The sequence below is a fragment of the Carex rostrata genome, chromosome 35, assembly GCF_964058835.1.
Source record: "Carex rostrata chromosome 35, lpCarRost1.2, whole genome shotgun sequence".
In the NCBI taxonomy this organism is placed as follows: domain Eukaryota; kingdom Viridiplantae; phylum Streptophyta; class Magnoliopsida; order Poales; family Cyperaceae; genus Carex; species Carex rostrata.
The window spans coordinates 1,606,541-1,619,509 of NC_135952.1; positions in this window are offsets into that span (position 1 = coordinate 1,606,541).

Here is a 12,969-nt window from a genome sequence, read left to right on the forward strand (position 1 = left end):
TTGCTAGCGGCTACGAAATGAGTTCTCTCTCGCTTTGTTTAAAACTTTTGGCAGTGGCTGCCAATGTGATTTCTGTCTCTCTCACTGTCCCCACTCATCAGTATTACTCACCAAAGCGCTCAAAACTATCAGCAAAACTAGTTTCCATGGCCTCGTCATCAATTGCAATCCAGGCTATTTTAATTGTAAGTTTTCATGGCTTTGTTACAGCTTTAGCCATATTTTATTTTTTATTATAATTTGATTCTCATTGTGTTGGAATTAGCAATACATGTGATTTTGTGGTATATCAATCTGTTAAGTATATTATTTCCCTTTAGACATGACCATAAGTTGTTGGGTTTTGCTTATAGCGGTTTGCATAGATTAAGCTTCAGTTTATAAGTTGAACAATCAAATTTATTGGCTTAAGCAGGTAACATTGAATTTCCCTTTTACCTCAAAATAGGTCAATATTCCCTTGTTCTTGAAGACAAACAAACCTTTTTTTGGGGGGCTGTGAGTAATAGATCAAAAGTTCTTCCTACTTTGTACATTTTTTTCCAAAATATGAAGAAAATATGAAGAAAATATGAAGAAAACATGAGAAACATTTTCATCAGGTAGTAATACTAAATCATAAACTTTTTATCATTTTTATCCAAACCTTGTTATTCATAAATTTAAAGTTGTCACACTGACATTTCACGAAGGCGCGCTCGTGTTGTCAAAGGTTAGTACTAAGAAGTTTTAATTTAATTGTGGTCATGTAATGTGTGAAATAACATACAATGCTAGCAAATAGTTAATATTTATTATTAGTCATTTGATTACTGGCACTTGTATGACAGATTAACCGGAAGTTTCTGGGTGTTTATTTCACTACTACAGAAATGTGCTCTACTAACTGAAAAAAAAGGCCTCTAATAACGGTTTTCTCACCGTTAGTGGTCAACAGCATAGAACAAGTGGAGGCACAATTTATAGTGTATTCAAAACGCTAGCAAAGGATGAATTTTCCTAGCGGTTCTGTACTTGGAACCTCTATACAAAAGTTGCTCTGTGCATTAAAAAAAAAATAAAAAAATTCCCCTCACAAAGGGTAATATCTTTGACCAAATTTTGACTGGCCATAACTTTGTGTAGAAAACTCTGTTTTCAGTGTTCTACTACTTTTCGAAAAGCTTGTGAGAAGGATATATAGATTTTAAAGAAGAAGAACAAGAAGGATAGGGATTTTTCAATAGCTATCACTTTTTGGAAAGCTTGAACAAAGAAAAAAGAGAAGAAGAAGAGACGACCAATAGCAATTTCGTTTTTGCTGTTGCCTCATTTTCAATCCAGAGGATTGGGCAATAAAGAGCCAGTGGAGAGGGATATATATCATCACTGTTCATAGGTTGTGGTAACAAGGAATGCATGGCTCACTCTACCAGAGGAGGCAAGATAATGAAGTCTAGGTAAAGTCTAGGTAGCATCTGCTAATGGCAGGAGTAAAAGTTCAAATGAATTGTCGCTCTTTGGTCTTTTGCTTGATGGGGAAAGATTCGAATTTATAACAATATAATATTTATGTTTAGATATGAACTGTCAGATCAGAATTTGCACAAATATTAAAAAGGCCCATGTATTCCACTCCGGATTGGGTTGGTCCGAGTTTTAATATGACGGTCCGAATCTAAACAAAATAATATTCTGTTACTAGTGGATATGGACTTGAGAGATTCTATCTATAATATCCCCTGAATCCCATTCCAGGGTTTATTTTGGTCGGGCTTTGTTCTTTCAAGAGAATATGGGTTTGGATCATGCTAGCGTAAAATCATTATTAACAATGAAACTGTAATAACCATGGGCTTAGTGTAGTGGGAGCAGCTGCAAGTTTAATTCTTGAGAATAACATTAAAAAGATGTTGGAGTGTACCGGTGTACGTATGTCTTATTATGGGTTCATAATTTTGTCTCTAAAGTTCAAACAATTGATTCAAACAGCAATATGATCTTCACGAGAAAATGTACTTGGCGAATAAATTTTACATTTATAGAATTTTTATATTATTTTTGTCACACCCCAACAAGGGAGGTGACAAACCGCTGCACTGCCAATGCAAGGCGATTTAATTATCATTCACAATCTTATAAATATATACATACACTACCAATGACACATACATGAGCCACGATACCTGTAAAAACTTTGTGGCATCTCCTGCAGTCTTTTAGTTCAACATCTTGTTTCGTGTCTCTCGATTTGTACCTGGAAGGCTGGAACCCACAAAGTGGAAAGATGAGATATTGAAAATCTCTCAGTGTGGTATTCAGTTCCAGTCGAGTTATCCTTATACCCAACCAATGAAAACAAAACACAACACCAAGCACAATTATATGAAAACAACCACGATACTAGAAATCCAACAAACAAGTTACCATATCATGATCATAAATCCTAAGTAGCACCGAGCACCAATGATGAAAACCATAAAACAAATATACTAATCAACAAGCATAACCATATGTCAAATGAACAACTAGCCAACTTGTCTAAAATAAGTTCACATATGCAAATACCATGTAACATAACTATTGCACAAATTCTCTAAATTCCCAATTCAAGGATCATGATTATGAGTCCAGAGACAATTATAAATTCGCAACATGCATGAAATGCTAACATGTCATATCAAATGCTCATGAATCTTACTTAATGCACAAGTGTTCTAGTGTATTTCTAATATGGCGCCTACACAGCCCAGCTATGCGCTACCCGAATATGGCGTCTACACAGCCCAGCTATGCGCTACCCAAACATTACATAATCCACATATACTTCAATTGAAATGCTTCCAATAAAATTATACCATAACGAAAATATGGTGATCTCTCATATGCAACATTATGCATTCTTGTTTTGAGAAAATATAGTCATTTATTCATATCAAACTATTCTACATAATCACATATAAATATAATTAAAATAACAATCAAGGGTGATGCAAGCATTAGTAAAGAAATTAGCAACCAAACAAACCGAAACATGATTCAATTAATGTTAAACCAATTGATTGAAATCATGCCATACTCTAATCTTAGGAAATCATACCAAAAACTATAAAATACCATACTTGAGGTTTATGCATGGTTGTCTAAATTATAATACCTTGTCTAAAGTTGGTCACCATACACCGATTTGGTTAGCAATTCAAAGTGCCTATAATTACAAAGTCTACTAATATCCGGTGCACTCCACCTATACCAACTCTATAGTTTAGGCCATGCGAGTAGTATGTTTGTATTACTTTTATGGTTCATATTATGTCTTGCATTACACATGTACTGATTTCACCCACTATTACAAAAAATAGGGAAATTAATTTTATGGTTCATATTATGTCTTGCATTACACATGTACTGATTTCACCCACTATTACAAAAAATAGGGAAAATTTCTGGTGTACCCATTCAAACTTTCAAAATAGCCAATTTATCCATAAATATCTCATAATAGCCAATATCCCCATATAAATTAAATTTTCTTTCTTTTATCTTCTTTCTTTTATTTTATCTTTTATTTAATTATTTTGAAAATTACATTGACCAAATTACCCTTCTATTAAAATAAAGATCAATTAAATATTTAATCTTTTCATCAATCAAACTAGTTTACTGCATCCCATCTCTCTCACCTCGATCCCACTCTACTCCTCTCTTCTTCTCTGTTGGAGTGGTACCTCACCTGATAGCACCATAGTTCTCTAGATCTCCTTCTAATATTCTCATCCCTGGCAAGCGAGTTCACAAAGACCGGATCTGTTTCCTTTCTTCTCTATTCTCTGCTCCCAATTAGCACACCTTGTCAGAGCTTCCTCATTTCTCTTTGCTATCACTTCTCTTGGAACTTTCTTAACAAATAAGTTCTGAATTGACAGTTCCAAATTCGTTTAAATCATGAGCCTTGTCTATAACAATCTTACCTGCATTACAAAAATCCATTATCACAATATTAATTGAAGTACGGCATTGATTAAAGAATCTAATTGAACCAACAACAACTGTTCATTTTACTGATTGAATGAAGAAGTTTATGGTTGTCTAATAGAATCAAGTGCAACAATGTAGTGATTCTTCTCATAATTAAATGAAATAACTCTTGCCAAGTTCTTTTAGACACCAAAGTAGATAGTTGTGGGAGAGAGAGATATCCTAGGCAGATGGCTTTATGAATCACCAAGAGAAATTGAAAAATGGGTGTAGATGTGGGATGTAGGATGTGCCAGCAATTATCCAATAAATCGGCTCCACATCTCATATTTCTATGGCCTGATGCTACTTAAGTTTGGTGTGAAAATGCGATCAAGATTGGATATAATATAGATTGATGGTACTGGCCTCGACAATGTTGAGAATGTTTGGCTCAAAGGAATTAACTATCTTTCATTACAACTAGAGGTATGTAAAAATTAGGGAAAATTTCCTTTGTGCCAATTGGGAACTGAGGAAGCTGATCAGGAAGCTCTGACGAGGTGTGCCAATTGGGAGAAAAAGAATAGAGAAGAAAGGAAACAGATCCGGTCTTTGTGAACTCGCTTGCCAGGGATGAGAATATTAGAAGGAGATCTAGAGAACTACGGTGCTATCAGGTGAGGTACCGCTCCAACAGAGAAGAAGAGAGAGATGGGATGCAGTAAACTGTAAACTAGTTTGATTGATGAAAAGATTAAATATTTAATTGATCTTTATTTTAATAGAAGGGTAAATTGGTCAATATAATTTTCAAAATAATTAAATAAAAGATAAAATAAAAGAAAGGGGATAAAAGAAAGAAAATTTAATTTATATGGGGATATTGGCTATTATGAGATATTTATGGGGAAATTGGCTATTTTGAAAGTTTGAATGGGTACACCAGAAATTTTCCCTTTAAATTTATACATGATTTATGCATGATTAATATATATAAATTTCACATATAATTTGTTTTGTCACGTTACAATTTGCACATGCATCATATAAAGCAAACCAGTTATTGGCAATAAAAACATTTCTCTTATCTTATTGAGGAAGTTGATGTCACTATTTCTTGATTACATCAAATGCCACTATCTATCTCATAATTAGTTAAATAATCAATCCATCCGACCTATTAATTTGATAAAATATATAATTGGGATATAAAATAGTTAATTCAAACTGTATAATAAAAAATAATTTGGATTGTGATTTGATAATATGTCTTTTGCATAAGACATAGATTATAATAAATCATATATGCTATCATAAAAAATAATGTAAAATGGAACTAATTGATTTGCAATTGGAATGAATTAATTTTGAATCTAGACAAAAAAATCCAAGCCGAGTTCGCACAATCAAATTTCAGAAAATGAAAAACCCTGTTGTCTTGGAAGGGTTTAATGACTTTTTCATCTTCTCTCGAATGGTATTATTATATCATTGAAACCCTAGCTGACTGGAAAACCGAGTTTTCTCATCTCAAATATTTTAATTATGATTCTTAATATGTTATTTATGTTAGTCGGATTCGGATCTAACTCTCTCTTCCTATTGTACTTGAATTATATTTTAAAGTTAGTGAATATAGTTCCTAATTTTTACAACCATTCCCTCGAATCGGTAAAAGACAGTGTTGCGTTGAGATATCTTAAGAAATGCATGAGTAGAGTTATGTGGAGTAATAACATTGACGGTAACTCTACTAAAATTATGCAAATATTGAGATATGTATTACTTTAGATATATCTATTACTCCAGATATTAAGATATTACAAAATTAATTATAAGTATATATATTGTTGGATTTAGAGACGTCTAAATCCAATAAATTAAGTTGGACATGCGTGTATTATAATTATATGTCTAATATTGTCACGAATATTAATGCCAAAATAAGTGATTAATTAAGAAATGACATTTTACGTATTTCAATTAGGGTTTGGAACCAAAAATGTATAGAAATAAATTTGATTAATTATAATTATTAATGGACCGATTATAATTAGTCTAACTAATATACATGTGATAATTTCGGCACTGATTTGAAATTAGTATAAACTAATTTTAGCACTAACTTGAAATTAATTTTGACTATGTTTATTTTGGCATGTTTTTTTTAGCTATGGTTATTTTGGCATGTTACGCCAATTTTAGGCTATGGTTATGCTAAATTGAGGACCTAGCACTTGTATTTAAAGGCTGAGTCTTCAAGGCTTGCAATCACAATCACAATTGTCTGCTTCATTGAAGACGAGATACTCTGTCATATTTTTCGGATAGCCAGAGATAAGGAAGAGATGATTGCAAGTTCTTGGAAAGACTCGAGTGCCAATAACTCAAGTCAAGACCAGGAGCTTATTCACCTGGAGCATTGGAAGCTGTCTTATTGATAGCATACGGAGGCTTTTGAAGATGAAAAGTAAGTTCCGCTGTGCATTAAGTTTAATTTTTTACATAGAAGTAGATATTGGTTAGGATTTAAAGTAATTAGGAAAACCCACAAAGTAAATTTAACATATATATCTATTACTTCATATATATAATAATTTAATGTTTGTAATATTCAGTTTTCTACAATATCTCGTTATCCGTTCATGCATTAGTTATTTATTAAATACTTGTGAAAACTGAACAGACAACACTGTTACATTTTTTTATTGGTTTTCTTAATAAAATTATGGAGCTGTAAATGTTAAGTCCAATTTGAATGGTAAATTTTTAGTCTTTATTTAAAAGGATCGACAATGTAGTGAAACAAAAAAATCATGAACGATCAAGAGACGATTCAATAAGCATGAATTAGTCACATTTATAAAATGATGCAAATTTGAAATGCATTTTGTGCCTGAAGTAGAATCTCTCTGGAAAACAAATATTTAGGATGATCCTTATTTTGTTAGTACTTTGGACTTAAATATAATATTCTATTCAAAGTTGAACTCAGTGTCACGCCTAAACATTATATATTATAATACTTCATTCAAATTTGATTAATTTTTTGAAAAAAATTAATCAAAATATACTTCGATGATATTTTTGACAAATTATTCTTATCAACTTCAGATCATATCATTTTTTTCATCACGTTCTCTCAATTTAAACAGCACTTTATATTCAATATAACATTTTTCCCAAATATACGTACCTTGATGGGGAATCTTTTGTTATAAAACATGAGTTTGAAAAGAATGTTAGATGGTTGACCTTGAATCCAGTCATTAAAAAAAAAGAATACTTTGCATAATGTGAAAGTAAAAGAAAAAAAATGGTGTTACATTAGATAATAAGAAGACACAGTGATAACAAGCGATTATTAAGTCAAAGTATTATTTAACTTAAAATTTTCTTTTTAATACGATAAACCAACAAAATTGATGTCTACTAGTGCACGGTCCCAAGTTAATTAATTTTAACAACTTCTGCCAAAACATAGGACATTGCTTTTTTTTTTTTTTTTTAAGAAGTTTAGTTAGGATACGGTATGACTATCTGGAAATAACAAAAAAGGACCCTTGCGATCCAAATCAGAAAGCAAAATATAAGAGAATAACATAATCACTGTTTGTAACTACCAACACGATCAAATGCAATAACAATATATATAGTTTCTTTTTAACATTAGCAGATAAAATACCCAAAAATAAAGAAATATATCATAACATTGTGAAGTATGTACACATCTTAATAATTTGTTTTGCATCACAATAATTTGTTGCCCGCGCACGATAATCTTACATTCAAATGGCTATTCATTCTATTCCAAATAAATTGAATATGAAGACTCGAAGAAAGAAGCTTCTTTCATCGCCATTGACTTCAAAATTTGATATTAAAGCAAATACTATTTATAAGAACTTTTATCATTCTAGATAAAATTTATAATTTTGAAATTCGAACTTCCAATATTTTTTTGAAGTAAGGTACTTCTCATAATGTGTTTAGTACATGTAGCTAGAATCTGAGTTAGGGGTGAGTAAAATACTAACAATTCAAATGTAGAGTGTAAATAATCAGATATGAATCGGATAGTGATCAAACTGTGTACAATACAGGAAAAAAATAGATCGGATATTAGACGGATGCGAATATGGATATAAATATAATATGAATAATTAAAAATAAATTACTGATGTACAATACAGGAAAAAAATATATCTAAATATAATTTTACTTCATTTATAAAATAGAGCTTTCTTTGAAAAATAAAACAGATAAAGAAAAAGAATAAAAGGGAGAGAATTTTAAATCAAAAATTGATTTTAGTTAATTACAGTTTTTAGTAAAGCAAAAACATGTTTACTGTAAAGAAAAAAGAAAAAAAAAGGAGAAAAAATCTTATTGCGATGCAACTCTTATAAGGTTATATGTCAGATTAAATCACTGTGATTAGTGATGCAATAGAAAAAAGCTTTGGCATTCTTTTCAGATAATTAAGGTGCATAAAACAAAGACTAAGCCTATTTCAAACTTCGCATGTCTACTTTACTGATCAATAGTTCTAAACCACCGGAATCCTGACAATGTTAGTCCCACTGGGGAATCGTACATAAAAGAGAAGTATTTAAATACTGACAAGTTTCTATCTCTTAAAATGCAGAATTTACATAAAATATATTTTTCTTCAAAATATCATTCTATTTACGATGAGTGCGTATCCTCCGGAATATCCCATATTTAATTTGCGTGACTTTTAGGAAAATCTCAACCGTTCAAATATGTTCTGCACAAATCTCAAAGCTCAAATAATACTAGACAAGTTGGTCATGCGAAATATGATATCAGCTCATAGGATGCAAATTCATTTAGAATGCGGTTGGGATTTTACAACTGGTCCCATTCGGATATCCGATTTGAGTAATGTCTCAGATAAATATAATTATCCGTATCTGTATCCGGTTTCATATTCTACAACCGTATCATTTCAATAGTTATCCAGATCTGAATCCATATCCGATAAAATGATATTATCTGCCGAAATATTTTTAATTACCACCCATATTTTCAAATTTCAATTATTACCACCCACGCACTTTGAGGACGCGCATTAAATTTTTGGTGCACCAGCTAGAGTGAGCAACAAATTTTTTTTTTGGTGTGCATCTTGGGAATTGTGCCAATTTTTTTTAGTTATGTTACGTTACGTTATATTATATATGTTTTGTTTTGCTCTGTGTATAATTTGTAGTATAAAACATAGATCAGATTGTACATATAATTTGTAGTAATTTGCGCACCAACTTAGTACAAAATGCTGCTCATATTGTGCATATAATTTGTTGTAGTAATTTTTAGTTCAAATTTAATACAAAATTTTATTTACTACAATTTCATCGTCAAATTTGATATGTACAAATAATTCTAAGCACCACAGAACAAAATAGAATATAACAGAAAAATAATTAGTTCAAAAATTACAAACATAACTGAACTGAAGTGAACTAAAAAAAATTATATAATTTGGTGTACTCCTCCAAGATGCACACCAAAAAATAATTTGGTGCGCTTTCCTAGCTAATTTTGACCATAAAGAAAAGCACACGACGTGCATATACAACTTTTTTTTTTTTGTTAAAAATATAACCCAAAATAAAACATTTGGGTTTCTATGGAGTGAATACCCGTGCATACAACTTTTTCGTTCAAAAACACATGAATGGCAAATGAAAAATTGTGTTTGTTGCATATCAAATGCATGCTTAAGTTAGCTTATATATATAGTGTAATGGATATAACATAATATTTGTTAAGAATGTTTATCAACAAATATTATTAAAATATAGCTAACATATATAATACGCATTATAAAACAAATATTAGCTTTTACTTAATTATAAAATATTAGAGGATAATCAATATGAAAAATGAGATTTAAAATTTTATCAACAACACAAATCTATAATTTGTCTTCTTTTTTTTAAGTTACGTAGTTTTAATAAATACTTAATTATATTTTTCCTAGTTTAATTAAGTAGGCTTAGTTCAATATATAATTAACATTATTTACTGAGAAATAAGTATATTACAAAAGAGTTCAACACATATCCAAAATGGTTTTAATAGACGATAGTATTACAAAAATAAGAATTTGTTTTCTTTGAATTGTCAAAAATGAGTTTATTTTTTCTTAAATTATAGTGATTATTTAATGTCGAGTGCATTTTTGAATAGTAGATCGAGTGCATATATATTACACAATGTTATTGAAATTTAATGAATAACTTTGAAAAACTGAAATTCAACATATGAGAGTCCGTTAGACCTTATCAATGTATGATTAATAATCACTTGAGAATTCATAGTCACATCCAAGTTTCTAAACATAATAACTGGTTAGTTTGGAAAAAAATGAAATTAAAATCTTTAGAGGTGGCAGAAGACAGCCAAACATAATGGTAGAGAAAATTCTGATCGAGGCACAACTTTGGAACAAATACTATTAGTCTCTCTATTTGTAATATTACTGGGTCTTCTTACTGGGCTTCTTATGTAATCTTGCTAGTTAATGTGGTGTTATGTTTAGTGTTATGTACTTTAGGGTTATGTACTGTGAGAGAGCAACTAATTGAACGATATAATTCATTTATTTGATGCAATATATACATCTGGTAGCAATTTATCTCTATATCAAATGTAATGAAACAATACTAAAATTATTGAAGTTGTAATTTGTAAAATGAGGAGGGTTCCAATACCTCATATTTTTCATACCTCGTCATATCTCATATTTTACACAAAATAAATTTTGATTAATTGATACCAAAATGGCTACCCAATATATAATGTGATTTTATTCTGTCATGAATATTTAAGAATTAAGTATGATTTAGTTGATGAAACTTTATAAGTATACTAAACTAGTGCACATTAATATTTGCATATTTGATAGGGTACATTACCATTGCATTTTTTTTTAAATAATGTTTATGTTTAGATCATGAGATAAATGTTTATGTACTACTTGATTGATTTCATCTTCGTTAGTTGTTCTTGGAATTCTATTATTGTTGTAATGTTATTATAATTATGCTTGGTGCTGGTCTGGTTTAGTTGGTTGGGTCTTAGAATAACTTGACTGGAACTGAATACCGCACTGAGAGATTTTCAGTCTCTCACATTTCCACTTCGGTGGGTTCCAGATTCAAGACACAAAAATGAGATGTCGAACTAGAGGATTGCGAAATAGTCTTTACCCGTACCCTTACCCGTTTAGCTAATGAAAAAAAATCCTTACCCATATCCATACCCAATAAGCTAACGATAAAAAAAATCTTACCCATACCCGGCTTATCGAATACGGTATAGGTCGGGTAAACGGCTAAAGGATATCATTGACACCCCTAAGGGGGAGTGTTGAAGAATAAAATTAAATTAGAGGGTTAAATTGTAAATTGTAAAAGCTATAGTGCATTTAATGCTTTAGTAGGATATTACCGTTGGTTCAAACAGTAAATTAAACTCAAAGAATATAAGTAGTGCCTCCAGGCAGATTGCAAAATATAACAAAATCAATATACAAAAATTATTCTCCTCAGCCTTGCATCTCTTTACAAAAACAACAACTGCACACAAATCTCAAATAACGGAAATGTAAGCACGCTACAAGAAAATCATATATGTGTAGGCAAATGAAAAAAAAAAAATTGTCTTGTAAAATAAAAAAAAAACTAGTGATGCAGCATATGAACTGCTTCAGTGCTCCACAGTTTCTCAAATTATTCACAACAAGCTGTTTCTTGCAATTTTAAAACATTCAATGATCTAAAATCTAAATTAGTGCAAACACATGCACGAAGATAAATAAGGCAAAAGTGGACCCATAAATTTTATAAATGAAATAGAAAATATCTTGAGCTGCTCTAATGGGGTTGGGCTTTGCACTATCCGGAAAGCATCTCAGTAGTCTTACTTCCGAGATGTACCCATTATAATGTTGCAGGATACCGAATGGATTGTCGAAGAAAAACAAGTAGTATGAAAACACAATTACTAAAATGTAAGAATAGCCAATAGGAGCTAGCACCACTGTTAGACCTATTGCCAGTGCCATGACCATGCACTTTGCAGCAATGGTAAATATGTTCATAGACATAGCAATGTTCCTTTCCATCCTATCAATATTTTCATCACTGGAGCTGTATATAAGCACCATAATAGACAAGAAGGATAAAGAAAATGCAGAGAAGTCTGCTATGACAAATGCTTTGAAATTATATTTTCTTCCTAGAGTTGGTGTGCCAGTATCTGGATTTTTTTCAACCCATACTCACTGAATGCTGATTTGGCACAACAGATCAACTTTGAAATGGTGTTTTTGCACCCAAATCTTGCAGCATGGTAGAAGGGTGTCTCATTCCTTGCATTGTGTGCCTTCAACAATGAGCTATCTTTCTCACAGATTGTAAACACAAGATTTTCATGGCCATTGGCAGAGACTATGTGAAGAATGGTATTTTCCATACCTGTAAAAAGAATTGTCAATTATCAGTTGGACCCCCCTGATCAAACACAGACTAGCCAGTATTCTACATTTTTGCCATGTAGGTCAGGTCTTATAGGTTGGGATATTTTTTCAATATAAGTCATTTTCTGGGTCATGAGTGGGTCCTCAGCTCCAGGTTAAATCAGGTCCTTGTAGACTCCACCCCTGGACTACATAGTGTAGGTATGTTTAAGGATCAATTGGGTCTACCTTTGTTAGGTAATTGTGAGTTGATAAGGTTGGTGTTATTTTAATTGCTGGTCAATCAAATTGGAATCCGAGTGGGACATGCAAGCACTGAATTCGGAGATGTTGAATTTACTCTCTATATCAATGGAGTTTATCCCTTAAATAGCTAGCTAAATATAAAGGTCAAAAGAGTGTAATTTCAAGGCAAGTCATATTAAATTCTTTGTTTAATTGAAGTACTGCTTCCAATTATTCGGCTTCATAACACTTTAATTATATTGGTGAGCATTGCGCAACTGAACCATTCGGTT